The 17,425-nt window shown below is 40.3% G+C and overlaps 1 pseudogene; it reads right to left on the bottom strand.

Moving 5' to 3' along the window:
* Window positions 1-605: 605 nt before the first annotated feature.
* On the bottom strand, window positions 606-3,991 carry LOC137816976 (uncharacterized; annotated as a pseudogene).
* Window positions 3,992-17,425: the final 13,434 nt, after the last annotated feature.

Here is a 17,425-nt window from a genome sequence, read left to right as displayed (position 1 = left end):
CTAATTTGCAACCGAAATTTCGGTGGCTAAATCGGTCGCAAAGAAGTTGGTCACCAAAATTTAGAAACTAAATTAGCAACCGAAAATTCGGTTGCTAAATTCGTCGCAGATAAATTTAGTCCCAAAATTCGTAAACCAAATTAGCAACCAAAATTTCGGTGGCTAAATCGGTCGCAGAAAATTTGGTCACCAAAATTCAAAACCCAAATTAGCTACCCAAATTTCGGTGGCTAAATTGGTGGCTGAGATAGAAGGTGATAGCGACCACCATTTTCGGTCGCTAAAAATAAATCATTTGGTGGCTAAATGGAGACCCCTATAGCGACAAATTTGATTTCAGTGGCTAAATAGCCACCAAATCAATTTCGGTGGCTATTTTTATATGTATTATTAATACCTATTTAAAATGGTATTTTGACCATTTTATAAACAAATTCAAACCTGCTTATAGATACTCAAAATTCAATCAAGCTAAATTGGAATGAATTTCAAATACATAGTTTAAGAAGGAGTTGTACTCAAATTAAAGGTAAATCGTACTACACAACTAAAACTGTTGAAAACTAGTTAAACGAGTCAAATCTATGATATAATTCAACATACAACTAATCTTCTTCTGAATTGTCATCTCTAATGTGGTCTCCTTTATGATGTCCACTGGTAGTAAGATCTGAAGAGCCTGATGCGGGATTTTTCATTTGAATGTGTTGGAGGATGAGTTGCATCTGCTCATCTTGTTTGCGCAAGCGTTCACTTTGCTCTTCATGAGTTTTCATCAATAGCTCCATCTTTTCTTTAAGTGTCCGCTCATTGACCCGTTTTGTCATAAGTTCATCATTTAGCTTTTGAATAATCTCACGCATTTCTTCTATTTGATGGACTATTGGAACTTGACTTGTAGTAGCAGAGTTAGCACTTGTTGAACTATTAAACCTTTTGCTCAATACACCAAGACCATAAACATTCCCTTTTTTATTTCCACTTCCAACAACATCGATGTATATTTCATTCTCATCAATTGAGGCAACATGAGAGTTTTGTGAAGATGCGCTTTCAAGCATTTGCTGTTGTCGGGCTTCTTCTAGACGTTTCTTATATTTCTCCTGAAAATGAAGTCAAATTGATTATTGTGAAGAAAACATATAGTAAAAATTAAATATAACTTAAATTTTAAACATACCGCAAGGTCGCGAGTCTTGTCATTGACCCATTGTCCAGTCTTCAATTTTTTTGTTCTCTCTACAACCTCCCAAGTAGTTGGTTGTCATTCAAGCTCTTTAGTCTACATAAATTTAATAAAAAGATATAATAGATTGTAGTTAAATTAAATATAGAAAGAGAAGAAATATAATAATATTACCATTTTCTCAAAGTGAGCCGCGGTAGATATGGAACCACCACAGTAGGCTAAGGCTCCCTTCTCAACAGCCCGATTCGCCTTGGCAATAACACTCTTGTTCTGGAATTCTGTAGAACTCCAATGCTGGTCCAAGGTTGCTCGAACAAGTGATGGAATCTAGGTCCCCTTATCTTGACCATGCTTAACTTTACTCATAGCATTTTTAAATATACGAGAGGCTTTTGTATCAAAAATGGATCTAATGAGTTGGTCTTGTTCCATATCCCACCTATACTCTTTCTGCATGTAAAATAAATTAGAAAACAAACATTGTAGAAAAATAAAATATCATTTTAAATGTAATCATAACTCAAATTACCTTAAACTCTCTAAACCATTTGTCCCTAAGCTCAAGACGAACCTTCTTCCAAGTGGGACTAGGTTCATCATATTTTTGCTTGATGATTCGTGAGATAACATTGGAAGGTCCATTTGCTAGTGAAAACTATGTTCAAAACATATTGTCAAAATGATAAATGAAAATTAGATCATATTCATGAATTACAATTAGATTAAAATATACTTACTCTCCCCTTGAAAACATGCTTCTTGTTGAACAACCTAGCCTTACCTCAGGTAAAGGAACACTTGCAAGCATAAGCAAAAAAGAAGAGTCTTTAAAAGAAGCTTGCATAGATAAAGATAAAGTAGATTATTTCTCATATGTGCTAGGATATCACCAAGTGAATGTCAAGTTATCTATAAGCATCTACAAAAACAAATTTTTATGTGAAGTAGTGCCCAAAGAAACTTGTCATGTCTTATTGAGACAACCATTGCAAAGTGTACAAATTCTCATAAACAATGGTTGTAACAACGAGACTATCTTTACACATAAGAGAAAAAGTCTTCATGAAGGAGAACCATGGGCCAAATTAGAGTTGATAAAACTCTAGAGCTTTTAAAAGGAAAACTTTTGTCACCCATGAGAAAAGAGGTTCAAAGACATTACCTTAGGTACAATTCTTGTTTTCAAACTACACCTAAGGCAATGTCTTAAGAACTCTATACTCCTTCACCTTTTGTAAATGATCCTTGGGAAGACACAAACTTCATATTAGAGCTTCCTAGGACAACAAAAGGTTTTGATTCGATTTTCATGGATAAACTCTTCTCTAGAGAAGTGTTACATCTTCATGGTTTATCCTCAAGCATAGTGTTGGATAGAGTTCCAAATTTCGCAAACCATGATTTGAGGATTCTCTTTGGAAAACTTGCAACTAAGTTGTACACTTTAAATTCTTATCAACCTCAAAGGCATGGTCAAAATACATTCGAAAATCTAGCTCTTTCTACTATGCCTAGAATAATCATAAAGGACAAACACAACTCTAGAGATGAGCATACATACCATAAAGTAGTTCACAAAACTACTTGTATTTCTACTTTTGAGGTTATATGTGGGCTAAATCATCTTTCTCCTTTCAAGTTGTTACCATCTCCTATAGGATTTATGCCTAAAGAGAAAGTAACCACAAATGAACATTTCAAAATGCATAAGATGATTAGAGAACACGTACAACAATCAAAACAGAAACATTGTCCAAAGTTGCCAAAACCAAAAGAAAAACAAAAATGGCAACATAGTAAAATTGATTTTCAAACTAACACCTATGCTTTATTTAATGATTTCTATAGGTGGACGTTTGATCCAGGAGGACAAGTTTTGGCGAAACAAGAGGCTGTTATTCGAGATCAAGTCTGTAGATCTGAGGACAAATCTTCTCAAGAAGGAGGAGATGATGGACACCATCCAGCCACATCCATCCCCCTAGTTGAAGAAAAAGCGTTGGATTTGAGGACAAATCCTTTTCAAAAGGGAGGGGATAATGGAAGAGGACCTATTACTAGGTCCACGACCAAGCTACGGATGTGAGACTTGGGCCAACCTATGGATGGGAGAAGAAGCAACTTGTATATGCTACATTAAGGCCCGTTAAGGATAGCTTAGTATTAGTTGTGGTGTAAATAGCATAAACTTGATTCCATGAGACTTGACCTAGATTTGCTAAAGATTTGGTCACTTTCTAGAAGGATTCTCCATATGGCCATGTGCTCCATGTGATGTAAATTTGCATTTCATTTTGATTAGCATTAGGGTTGCATTATGGTCCTCCTTAGCCTATAAAAGGAGGAGCCTACACCTTGTATTTTCAAGATTGAATAGAGTATTGTTATGCTGCCAATTTAGTGCCATACATTACTCCTTGCCTAGCTTCTAGGTTTTAATCTTCATTTCAGCACCTTCAAAGGGGTTGGCCGAACTCCCCATTTCCACACTCTTCATGCACCTTCAAGGTCACCACACCTCTTAGGAGCACCATCTTCCACAAACATCCAAGAAGAGCTCATAGGAAATCCATCACCTGTTGTGCAAATATGAATGGATCATATGCTTTATTATATCTCCGTGATTCTTTTACTTGGACAATGCCATAGTTCTTATCTACTTTGGTTCCTATATTAGGAGTATTATCAAACCATTCGCACTGAAAGAGAACTACTTGGAAATCCAGTATACTCCAATTGAATAATATTAGACAATATTCCATAAAAATCTGACTCTAATTGACCATTATTTTGAATCAACATCCCAATGTTTTATCTAATTATATTATTTACTTTTTCAATACGTAAAATAAAATTGATTTTGAATCAACATCTCAATATTTTATCTAATTACATTATTTATTATTAGAAATGAATAAAACTAGGTAGCCATACACATTAAAAAAAAATATTAAATAAATATTTAAATATCCATGATAATAAATATGGATATTTTAATCATTTAATTATTTTTCATATTAATACAAATTTCATGATTTCTAACTTGCATATACTTATTATCTTTATTAATAATTTTTATTTAAACAACTTTTTTTATAGAAACAAGTGATAAAAGTGCTATTAATAAAAAATATTAATAATTAAAAAATTATTTACAATTTAATTATGAAAATATATTTATTTTTATAAAACTAAAGTTATTCTGAAGAGATAGTTTTATTTAAATTTAATTATGTGGCGTAATTTTTTTTAAAGAATTAATTTTATTAATAATAATTTTTTGTTATGTAATTTTATTTATAATTTTCATTTGAGCTGATATTTTAAAAATAATATTTAATTAATTTTATTTAAATTTAAGAAATTACAAACTCATGACCACTCATGAATATATAGAGTGTGATCCTTGTATAGTTTTTTAAAATAAAAATGAATTATTATTATTATTAATATTAGTAGTAGTAATAAAATAAACAATTATATTTAGCGACCAAAAGAAATTCGGTGACTACAAAATATATGTATTTGGTGGCTGATTTGGTGGAAAAAACAAACAATTATATTTAGCGACCACAAACAAACCGGTGGCTAAAAAATAAATAAATTTTGGTAGCTGATTTGGTGGCAAAAATAAACAATTATATTTAGCGACCAAAGAAAAATCGATGGCTAAACAATAAACATATTCAATGACTAATTCGGTGGCAGAAAATAAGCAATAATATTTAGTGACCAAATTAAAATCGGTGGCTAAAAAAGAAACATAATCGGTGGCTAATTCGGTTGTAGATATATTTTTCCAATTTATTCAAAACAGCCACCACTTTAGCGACCAATTATTTTGTCACTCTCAATTTGGGTCGCTGATTGGGTCGCAAAACTAACTAACATCATTAATAATTCAGTTAGCCGCTATTTCGGTCGCAGATTTGACATTACGGGTATTCGGTGGCTATTTCGATTGCAAATTGCGACCACTTATTTTCGGTCGCTAAATTCGGTGACTAAATTGCTATTTTCTTGTAATGGAGAGTGAGTGGTGAGGCCATCTCACTTGGAAAAGGTGAAGAATGAAGATTAAAATGTCTATCCTAGAGAGGTAGGAGACAAAGAGAAAAATTGGCAGCAATTTGCTCTAGAATAATCTTGCTATTTCATGACCCAAGCACCTCCTTATATAGGATTGGAGGGTCGAAATTGGAAGAGTCAAATACAAATGAAATACAAGCTAAATCAAATGTGATGCATTTGGTGCTTAATTTGAGACCTAGCACATGTAGCATGAGATGGAAAGCTTTTAAGCACATGGAACATGTGCTCTCTTCTCCAAGACTTAGTCATAACCGGCCTTGGTTAATTTAGGTGTTCAAAGAACCCTAATTTAACCAAGGTTGGTTTTTAAGGTACCAAATTTCACGTAAAAAGAATTACAAGTAAAATTTCCTATTCTACTTTTAAAAAAAATAAATCCTACTTCTACACTAGAGTTATGACATTTTAAACATGTACAAGAAGGTTTCTCTGCCATCAGTAACAGTATTCCAATCTTCTTGATCCTTCTTGACCATGACTTTAGTGATAGGCCCAGATTTTTTCTTTGTTGGGCTTGCACTTGGACTTGTCCTTGGGCCTCTTCCATCACCTTGGATTTGGATTTTTCAAAGCTCTTGATCACTCTTGATCATCACGAGTGACAGGACGTGCACAGTGCACTGAGGTGACGTTCCACCATACTTTTTTAGCAGGGTACATGTGACAAGATCAACTGTCGAGGCTCGTTGCCGCTTGCGCTTTTCTTATATAATAAACCCTTCAAGTCTTACGCTCTTTTTACTGTTTCATTACTTCTCTTAAGCTTTTCCAAACATTTCTTCCTTCCAAACGCTATGTCTTCTTCCCTTGCCCACTTCAACTCCCCGAAGCATAATCACTCCAAGGTATGTTTTTTTACTTCATCATCGCCTTTGTACTATCATTCCGATACTTTTGGCATGCTTTAACTGCTCTGGGACTATTTATGTTTTTCGCATTTTACGATCATTGTTCTTCGTTTTTCTACTTCTCTGTTTTTCTTTCTGAAGTGCACACATTTCCTTCCCTAAACTTTGCATTTTTCTCCTTTTTCCTTCTTCTTTTTAGCTTCTCTCCTCAAGATGGCTCAAACAAACCCAACTCCTCCCCCCTCGACTATAAATCTGTATACCGCTGGGCACCTGACAAAATTTTAGAGGAAACCTCCCTCCTTTGCGAGTATAGCGACCTATAAGAAGAACGAGGACTACCCTAAATCTCGTGTCTTTGGGAAGGAGCACGATAGATTCGTGAAGGTCGAGCCCTATAGGATTGGTGAACCTGTTTGTTCTGATGAGTCGTCGGACCCAGAGGGACCCTTTTGTTTCATCTACTCAACGGTCTTTAAGAGATTTACCCTTCGCCTACCCCTCACTAGTGTCGAGCGTGCCCTCCTTACCGAAGTGAACGTGGCCTCTGCCCAACTACAGCCCAACAGCTGGGCATTCGTTAGGGCCTTCTTTGTCCTCTGCGACCACTTTGGCCATACGCCGTCTGTGGTTGTCTTCCTATATTTTTTCGAAGCCAAGAGCCCATGGAAGAAGCTGTGGGTGAGCTTCAACGGGGTCGCTGGAAGAGTACTGTTGACCCTCTTCCAGCAATCATACAAGGGCTTCAAAAGGAAGTTCTTCAAAATCCGTTGCAGCAAATTCGACCCCAACCTCTTGGATGGGTTTCCCCTTTACTGGGTGAAGGAACCTGGGCTCAAGAAACCCAGATGCCTCGAGGACATACCCACACGAGAACGAGAGGTGTGCAATTTCTTCTCCAACCCAGGAGCGTTGTTTAGTACTGTCGAGCTGCTCAAGCTCGAATACAGCCCTAAGTTCCTTAAGGCTTATATTGGTACCCCCTTTTCCCCTATTCCTGATAGTGATTTTCTTGCTTGTGTGCACTGCTTATTTAAATTCTTATGTTCTTTCATCTCCTTATGCAGGCATGGTGCTTAACGCCGAGAAAAGGAAACAATTGGCTGCTATGGCGGCTCAAATGAAGGCTGCACCAGGTCCCTCTGCTCTTGGCCCCTCTACCAAAGGCAAAAGGCTCAAGGGAGTGGCTGAAGTAGCCGAGGTTGCTCCCTCTGAGGATGAGGATACTTGCTCTGACCTCGTATTCAGAAGGAAACGCAAGGCCGATGTTGCTGTCCCCATGCCATCGGGCTTAGATGAACAAGCCCCTTTCTATAGAGAGTGCCCCCTAGTACCTCCTCTCCCCGTGACATCGTGGTGTAGGAGGGTAGAGGGGAGAGTGCTTCAGGGGGTGACCGTGGTGAGCCCTTTGCTGATCTGCCCGCCTTCCTACAGCAGGCTCTACAATCCTTCCAGACCCAGGAGAGGCTGAGGAACTTGGAGGATGACCCCCTATTGGATCATATTTCGAGGCACCTTGGGGAGACTCTGGTTGGATCCAGCCTTCTCCTATCCAAGATGTATAAGTTAAAGGAAGCAGCTAGCCAAGATGCCCTCCAAGTCAAAGAACTCAAACGTCGTGAGACTGGCATGTTCTTGGAGATGACGGAACTTCGCAAGTCTGATTAAGAGACCAAAAAGCTCTTGTTCGAGAAGTCCTAAGAGACTATGAGGATCTATGCCAGGAACACCGATCTTCGGGATGTGATGGATGGCTTGACGGAGAAGCTTGGTAGCAGGGACGAGGAGGTGGCCCAACTGAAGGAGAGATTGGCCAAGCTAGAAGAGGAATCGATTCAGAAGGATGAGCAATTCCTCCAAGCCAAAGATGAGCTGACCTGAGACGCTGCAGAGTCTTATGTAGCAGGGTTTGAGGATGCCATGGCCAAGGTTGCCTGTGTGCATCCTGGGATGGATCTTTCCCAAACTGGGCTAACTAAGACAATTGCTAATAGGCAGCTGGTAAATGCCGAATAGCGGTGATGACTCTTCTTGTCTTTATTTTGTAACCCGCTGAACAATTGATGACTCTGTACATGTATTTTTATTTATGAGATCTTTTCTTCTTTCAACTTGTCTTTTGTATTCGCTGTCAGCTATCTTGCCTGCCTTGGAATGGTTTTGTCAACTAACAGCGCTTTGGTGTTCATCCTTACCTAAGTAGCACGCTCCTTTACCAACCCGCTTGAACTTTACCTTTCTCGATTTTTGACACATAGGGCTTGAGGAGATGTTTGCTCGAACTCTAGCTGGTCTTACCTTTGACATACAAAGACAAGGAATAAGTTTACTCGTTGTTCTCGACCTTGGCGCATAAGGACAAGGGAGATGTCTCATTTTGAACCATGCTATTCTCGGCTTGGGCGTGTAAAGGCCAGGGAGAGGTTCGCTTTACTTGGAACCTTACCGTTCTCGACCTTGGCGTATAAAGGCAAGGGAGAGGTTCACTTTTTCTGGGAACCATACTGTTCTCAACCTTGACTTACAAAGGCAAGGGAGAGGTTCACTTTATTGATCTCGACCTTGGCGTATAAAGGCAAGGGAGAGGTTCACTTTCTTTGGAGCCATACTATTCTCGACCTTGGCATATAAAGGCAAGGGAGAGGTCACTTTCTTTGGAACCATACTATTCTCGACCTTGGCGTATAAAGGCAAGGGAGAGGTTCACTTTCTTTGGAACCATACTGTTCTCGACCTTGGCGTATAAAGGCAATGGAGAAGTTCACTTTCTTTGGAACCATATTGTTCTCAACCTTGGCATATAAAGGCAAGGGAGAGGTTTACTTTCTTTAGAACCATACTGTTCTCGACCTTGGCGTATAAAGGCAAGGGAGAGGTTCACTTTCTTTGGAACCATACTGTTCTCGACCTTGGCGTATAAAGGAAAGGGAGAGGTTCACTTTCTTTGGAACCATACTATTCTCAACCTTGGCGTATAAAGGCAAGGGATTTTTCACCTTTCTTTCTTTGTTGGATTCTTCAGCCACGAAGTTCTGGGAGCATGGTGAACTCTCATAAATTTCCACGGGGATCATCTCGTCCGATCCATACACCAAACTAAAAGGTGTTTCCTTGTTGGTGGACTAGGGAGTGGTGTTGTAGGCCCACACAATTCTAGGAACCTCGTCTGCCCAAGTTCCCTTGGCTTTTTCCAGTCTTCTCTTTAGACCCCTGAGCAGAACTCAGTTGGCAGACTCGACCTGCCCATTCGTCTTGGAGTGCTCAACTGATGCAAACATCTGCTTTATTCCGAGCTTTGTGCACAGTTTGCCCAACTATTGTCTTGCAAACTGGGTGCCATTATCGGACACCAAGCGCTTTGGGATTCCAAGACGACATACTATGTTCTTCCACATGAAGTACATAGTAGTGTCTGTAGGGTGTCATTCAGGTTTCGCCTTCTTCAACTAGGCAAACGTGCAATGACTCTTCCCTTGATAAGTTGTATGCGCTTATTCTGGCGTTTTCAACATTTCTTGGGTCAGCTACCGGTGACTTCTCTTAACGCCTTCTGAGGTGCTTACTTGCTAGACTTATGTTGTACAATTTGTGTTGGTTTGAGGTGTCCTCAGGGTCTCATGTATGACTGTCCTCTATCTGCCCCCCTTGCCTGAACTGGCGAGCTTTGCTAGAAAGTCAGATCAGGCATTCTGCTCTCTAGGGACGTGTACTAGTTCGAACACCACAAAAGTCTCTTTCAAGATCTTGACATACTATAGGTATGCGGCCATCTGAGGGTCCTTGGCCTGGTATTCTCCCGTAACCTGCCCTGTTACTAACAGGGAATCACTCTTCGCCAACAAACTCTTAGCACCCATCTCCTTGGCTAGTAACATTCCTGGGATCAAGGCCTCATATTCAGCTTGGTTGTTACTAGCCTTGAAGGCAAATCGTAGGGCCTGCTCGATCAACAACCCATTTGGTCCTTCCAAAATGACGCCAGCCCCGCGACCCTGTTGGTTGGAGGACCCGTCCACGGAGAGGACCCGTCTGAAGTCTGCTTATGCTTGATGTGTGGATGTCGAGGATAGTTCTACTACAAAGTTAGCATAAACATGGCCTTTGATAGTTCCTCTTGGTTCGTACTGTATATCCAACTCTGATAACTCAACCGCCCAACACACCATCCGCCCTGCCACATCGGGATTTCGTAAGACTTTGCGAATAGGGAGGTCTGTCATCACTATAACAGTGAAACTTTGGAAGTAGTGGTGGAGCCTTTGCGTTGAGAACACTATCGCTAGGACTGCCTTTTCTATGGCCTGGTATCTCACCTCAGGCCCATGCAAAACTTTGTTGACAAAGTATATGGGCTTTTGCACGTGATCATGCTCCTGGACGAGGACAGAACTTATCGCCGGCTCTGTAATAGCGAAGTTCAAACGGAGTGGGGGTACCTAGCAGTGGCTTGCACAGTACTTGGGGGCTGGCTAGGTATTCCTTTAACTTGAGAAACGATTCTTCACACTCCTTGGTCCATACGAACCTGTTGTTTCTCTTCAAACACTGGAAATAGGGATGTCCTCTATCCCCTCCCGCCGATACAAATCGGGACAAAGCGGCCATTTTCCCTGTCAACTATTGCACTTCTTTCATTGAGATCGGACTTCTCATGGCTATAATCGCAGTGCACTTCTCGGGGTTTGCCTCTATCCCACGCTTAGTGAGTAGGAACCCTAAGAATTTTCCTGCCTCTACCCCAAACATACATTTTTCAGGGTTTAGCTTCAATCTGTACTAGGCTATCGTGGTGAATAGCTCCTCCAAATCAGCAATGTGTTAGTCCTTCACCTGGGAGGTGACCACCATGTCTTCCACATACGCCTAGACGTTTCGCCCTATCATGGGAGCGAACACTCTATCCATCAACCTTTGGTAGGTTGAACCTGCATTCTTGAGCCCAAAAGGCATCACCTTATAACAGTAATAGGAGAGTTCAGTTATGAATTCCATCTTGCACTCGTCCCTAGGATGCATCCGAATCTGGTTATATCCAGAGAAGGTATCCAGGAAGCTGAGAAACTTGTAGCCTGACACGCTGTCTACCAAGGCGTCGATAGTGGGCAGTGGGTATGAGTCCTTCGGGCAAGTTTATTCAAATATGTGAAGTCGACGCACATCCTCCACTTACCATTGGCCTTTTTTACCAATACCACGTTGGCTAGCCATTCGGGATATTGGATTTCCCTTATGTGTCCAGTATCCAACTACTTCTTGGTCTCTTGCCTGATGACCAATTGCCTCTCTTCATTAAACTTTCTTCGTCTCTGGCGCACTGGTCGAACTTGAGGGTCCATGGTGAGGCGATGGCACAAGAAATCTGGGTCGATGGCAGGCATGTCTGAGGCAGAGCACGCGAAGGCATCCAGGTGTCGTGCTATTACCTCGACAATCTGGTCTTGCACTTCTTGACTTAGAGATTTTCTGAGCTTGAACTTTTTACCCCTGATCTCCCCTTCAGGCACCTCCTCTGCAGGTTCGGGTGGATCTTCCCGGGCGATCTCTACTCGGGTGACCCCCTCCTCCCTTGGAGGTTGGTTGGTCACGGTGCACACCCCTCTCTTTCTCTTCAGGCTATTCTCATAGCACTTCTTTGCCGCCTTCTGGTCAAACTTGATTATTATCACGGTTCCCTCAAGGAAGGGTAGCTTCATCTTCATATGCCTCGTCGAGGCTACTGCCCTTGTTCTGTTTAGGGCAGGTCTACCCAGAAGGATTTTGAAAGCTGAAGGGGCATTGACAACAAGGTACCTTATGTTAACTGTGCGTGATGCGGTGCCGTCTGTGAAAGTTGTCCTTAGCTCTATGTGCCCTCACACCTCCACATTGTCCCTAGCGAAACCGTATAGGCAACCGTCATAAGGTCTCAATTGATTGGTCGACAGCTGGAGCTTATTGAAAGTTGACCAAAACATCACATCTACCGAGCTCCCCTAATCGACGAGGACTCTATGTACTCTCCTTCATGTCGTTACCACTGAGATCACCACTAGATCGTTGTGGGCTACAGCTCGACGACGGATCTCGCAAAACGTCTTCGGGCGACACCTTATCAAGGAATCACTGAAAGGTCCTAGTAGCACACCTCGCCCGAAGGCGTGAACCATTATAGCTTTGTCCTTGGTGTGTAACTTCACCACCAGGGCCCCAAACTTGTTTAAATTTTTTTTCAAAGGCTCTCCTTGATGTTGCTTTAAGTCGAAGAGATCGAAAGAGACAAGAGGGGGATCCTGGTTGATGATGGCTCCTTTAACAATGCTGAGAATTGATCAAATGAGGTGATGTGTCCATCAGGGAGACTGATGAACCAGTCCAACGCCGTGCCTGAGAATGTTCCCATGAACAGCTTACAGTGCATGGCGTTGGTGCCTCCCGAGATCATCATCTAAGTGTGGAAGGCTATGATGTGGGCCTCCGGGTCTTCTACACCTGTGAAGGTGATTTTTGGAACCATGAAACTGGTTGGTATCACAGTGTCCATGATTGCCTGGGAAAAGGGCATGGGGCGAGCCTTAACTGGTATGGGCAGATTTCGCTTATCATCCGTACGCTCCCCCATGCGTTGTAAATCTCTACATAGCTCTTCATTGGCCCTACGTAGTTCTTCATTGTTCGCTCGCAACGTAGCCAAATCATCTTGGAATCGGTTGTGGCTGGCAGCCAAACCCTCCTTTTAGTGCAGATGCACCTTGTCTCGTATTCCTCATGTTGCTGGGTGGCTCTCAACACGATTGTGAGTGAGACCTAGTTTTATTGAGCCCCACGGTGGGCGCCAAATGTTCTTGCCGGTTGACTCAGCCGCTGTTGACTTCAGAGGCAGGTGGTGGCTTCTCCTTCCCAAGGTGGACGCCAAATGTTATCGCCAATTGACTCAGCCACTGTTGACTTCAGAGGCAGGTGGTGGTTCCTCCTTCTCACGATGGTTTCTGTGTTCACGTCTGGGTGTTGGAGATTAGCTCCGTTTGAAAAAGAGGGGGCCCTACCTGTTGATTGCACTCCAACAATCAAGTCAGTACTGGGCTAAGAAACAATAAGTATGTAAAACAGTTTCAGTCTTAGAAACGGCGTACCTTTTCTAGGGTTCTTACCACCCTTTTTATAGGTTGTATCTAGGTCAACTTCCCTGTCCCACGAGGATCTTTCCTTAAGTGGAATTAGGGTTACTAGCAAGGCATCCTGTTGCGTGTTGCACAATCTTAGAGCAGCCGCCACACAGGACTTTCCTCTTTTGGAGTACAAAATCTTAACAGTATGGCTGTCAGGGTACCAACTCATGTACCAGCACTGCAGGGCCATCTGTTATGTAGGTGCCCTAATTATTCACGTGGCATGCATGCAACATTCCCTGGAAACCCTAGTGCTCATGGGCCTTGGCGCCTATAGGGAATGCTTACTTGTGCTAGACCTGAATGTACTATACACACCACATGCATGGACCCTCTTGTGATTTAGGTCTTTCTCATATCTAGGTGTTAACTAATTACTATTTGTAGGGCCCGCTTACGTGACCCATTATCGCGACCAAACCACCGATGTCTGATATCAATGTTTGATGCCGATCTCTGATGTCGATGTCTGAGGTCCGGCTAGTACAAAACAAATATGCAAAATAAAATAAACAAAAAGTAAAACAATAAACAAAATATAAAACAGAACAATTAGAAAGAGTGATGAAATCATTGTGTTGGTAATGATAATAAGAAAACATAGAAAGAATTAGTTGCTTCAATTGAAGAAAAAAAAAAGGATTAGGTTCCATCTCTCTCACTCTCATATATTTTGATTAGCAAGTCAATATCGATCTCTCGTGTACTTATAAAAACAACTTAGAATCACATTCAGACGTTAATGGCAATTAACATTTCAAGTTTATCTCTAGCACTCAAATATGTTAAGTATTGTTGTTTAGGTCCAAACCCTAAAAATACCTCTCAGTCAGATTTAAGATTCTCAATTTGTCACAAAAATTTAGAAGTAAAACAATACCAATAATCAATTAAGAACTGAATATTTTAATATATAAGATATCACCTCAATACATAAGAGTTCGAGCAGATTACTCCCAATCCCAAAATCCCAAAGGGTAGAATTAGCCATGCATACTTCTAGCACCTTCCATTCTCCCAATTGGGTTACAATTCACATAATGGTGTTTTTCTCTCAATATGACACTTAGGGTTGACCCTCTAGCCCCATATTTAACCTAATTTACTAGGGTTAGGTGGCTTCCTGTGTTGCGCTGATGGACTAAGTGATGAAACATAAAAAGAGGCCCAATTTGTCTGACGCATTCTCGCTTGAGCGAGAAAGGCAGTGATTTCCAAAAATGTTATTGGAGCATTATCGCTCAAGTGAGAATATCTCGCTTGAGCAAGATACTCCTGTTGCAAAATTGGATTTTGCGACACTTTTCTCTATTATGGGATTGTCCAACTTTCTCTTTTTAGCTCAAATCATTCTTCTTTATTCCAAATCTTCAATCAGAATAGGAGAAGGAAACTGACCGAGAATTTGTAGACACCCAGGACCACACCTTTACTTGTACCAATGCAAAAACTTCAGATACATCTGCCACTCCTCCTTTGAAAATTAAGCGATTCCTGTGACTCCAAATTTCACTAACCACCCCTACCCAGATTGTGTTCCAAACTACCAGACCCGTCTCAGAAGAAAAGCTCAGCCTAAACTGATCAAAGTTCAGCTTCGGCTCAATGTGAGACATAAACAGAATCCCAAGCCATTTGTAGCATAAATGATGGAAGAGGGCCAAGATCACCCTTCCATGAAAGGCAAGAGCCAAGTCAAGAACGTCTAGGGCTAAGGGAGGAGCGTCTAGGCCAAAGGGGAGGAGCGTCTAGCTCAAGGTGGAGAGCGTCTAGGCCAATGAAAGGAGCATCTAGGACCAAATTGCTAAGTCCATGGCCAAGCGAATCCATGCAGATTTGTTTATGCTACATGAAGGCCCATTAGGGGTAGCTTAGTATTAGTTGTGGTGTAAATAGCATAAACTTGATTCCATGAGACTTGACCTAGATTTGCTAAAGATTTGGTCACTTTCTAGAAGGATTCTCCACATGGCCATGTGCTCCATGTGATGTAAATTTGCATTTCATTTTGATTAGCATTAGGGTTGCATTATGGTCCTCTTTAGCCTATAAAAAGAGGAGCCTACACCTTGTATTTTCAAGTTTATTGTGAGTAAAGTTATGGTGCCATTTTGTGCCAAGCTTTGCTTCTCCCTAGAATTCTAGGCTCTAAACTTCACATCCTTCACCTTTCCTTGGGCTGGCCGAACCTCCCAATGTTCATACACACCATGCACCTTCAAGATCAACATCACTCTTAGGAGGATCTTGCACACACACATCCATGGCTTCCGCACCATCTCTTACATGATTCAAGAAGAACTTCATGAATTTGCCATCATTTGGTATCATGAGCATAGGTTCTTCAAAGATGAGTTGTTCTTGGTCTTTTCATTTTTAGTTCTTCTTTATTTCATGTTGTTCATCTTGTTTCCATAATTGTATTGCTGTTTTTTAAATTTTAATTTGTTTTGGTGTGCTATTTGGAAGATCCAACCGGTGCACTTTGTTCAATTGATCTTGAACAATCCTTGTGCAATTTGTGATAGGATTCCATACACCTTTGAGTTGCTGTTTTTATTTTAGGTTTTTGAGTCTTTATTGCACTTTTATTTTGGTTCATATTATGCTCTTGAGTCTCTTAATTTCTGAATCCATATATGTTTTGTCAAGTCATGTTCATCCACAATGTCATCAATTCATAGTAGTCCTTTGTTTGGCTTGATTGTTTCTTGATTTTGGGTATTTTTGCTTACTTTGAAACTGCTGTGATATTGATCTTTTGGTGCCTTTTATTTTTAGTTTGAGTTCATATTTGTGTTTAGATCCTACACAAATTCTATTTCACAAACTCCATTGTGTTTAAATTTTTGTCTCTTGCTGTTTTTGTTTCCAGTTTTTTTCCAGAATCTCCTGTTTTACATTCTCTGTGCTGGCTGTTTTGTTCCAGAAAATTATTTTCACTCATAGGAAATTTTTGATTCTCTGGAATATGCAATATTAGGCTGTTACAGAAAAGACAAAAAAATAATCAGCTCAAAAGAGTCAATAGAAAAAAAATGATAAATATTTTAAAATCAGTGTGCAAATCTGGGCGCTACAGTTGGCGTAACTGAACATTGAAATTGAAAATATTATTAAAAGAAAATGGCTCATGCGTTTGGAGTGATTCCAAATCCAGATTTTAGTTAAGATGTTGAATATTATGCATATCAATTTTCAGAGGCAAATTCCAAAAGGGCAACTCAAAATAAATTTTGGAAAAACACGTTCTCTGGCCCACAACAATTTTCCAGTGGTGCTGTTTTTTATTTTGTAATCTAATTCTAGTGCTATTCTTAGGATTCTTTTGTGTGCCTACCTTTATTTGAGTACCTTTATTTGCTTGTCTAATATTCTTGGAACTCTTTCTAGTTGTCACAATCTAACTCCATTTGTGTGGTACTGTTTTCTTCAATTAAATTGTTTCTTGCTTTTATTCTTTGGCCTCTAAATTTGGTGCTGGAATTTATTCTCTTTTGGTGCTTAATTGAGTGGAAATTTGACTTGGGTAAGGTCTAGTCTTCTTGATAGGTGCTGGAATTGGAGAATTAAGACCTTCATTCTAAGGGGAACAAAGACAAAGGCAGAATCAAACACTTCTCAAAACACCACAAACACTTGGAGGGCCCAACAAGCAAAGACAACCAAGGAAGTGCCAATAGCAAAAAGAGGATCAACAAAGGGAGTTATCTTAATTTCTTGGCAACTTAGTTTGTGTTAATTACTTCTTTAATTACGTGATTAGACGGTGAGTGTGTCTTCAAGGGCTCCAAGTGTCCAAGAAGCCTCACCTAAGGCCGACTAGTGTAGAGTTTTTAATTAGCAATTGTTAATTGTTTTTAATTACATTACTTGCTTAATTAGTTACGCTTTGCATGTGTGGTTGTCTTGTTTAAGCTTTGTTAATTCGTCTAGCTTTGTTAATTAGTTAGCTTGCATTGTTTTCTTGCATTTGATTTCTCAACTTAATTGTGTTCTAAGTGATTTACTAAGAGAAAGCTTTGTGTGAAGACATTGAGGGATAGTTTTTGGCTAAGGCAAAGGCTTGGTATTTAAGTAGTCCTTTGTGACTCACCTCCCTTACCTGGAAAACTACCTTCTTTGACTTTCCTAAATTTTCTCAAGGTAAA

Source organism: Phaseolus vulgaris, chromosome 7 (genome assembly GCF_051622355.1).
Source record: "Phaseolus vulgaris cultivar YP4 chromosome 7, ASM5162235v1, whole genome shotgun sequence".
NCBI classification, from domain to species: Eukaryota; Viridiplantae; Streptophyta; class Magnoliopsida; order Fabales; family Fabaceae; genus Phaseolus; species Phaseolus vulgaris.
Note: the sequence above shows the minus strand (reverse complement) of the source record. Positions and strands in the feature narration are given on the sequence as shown.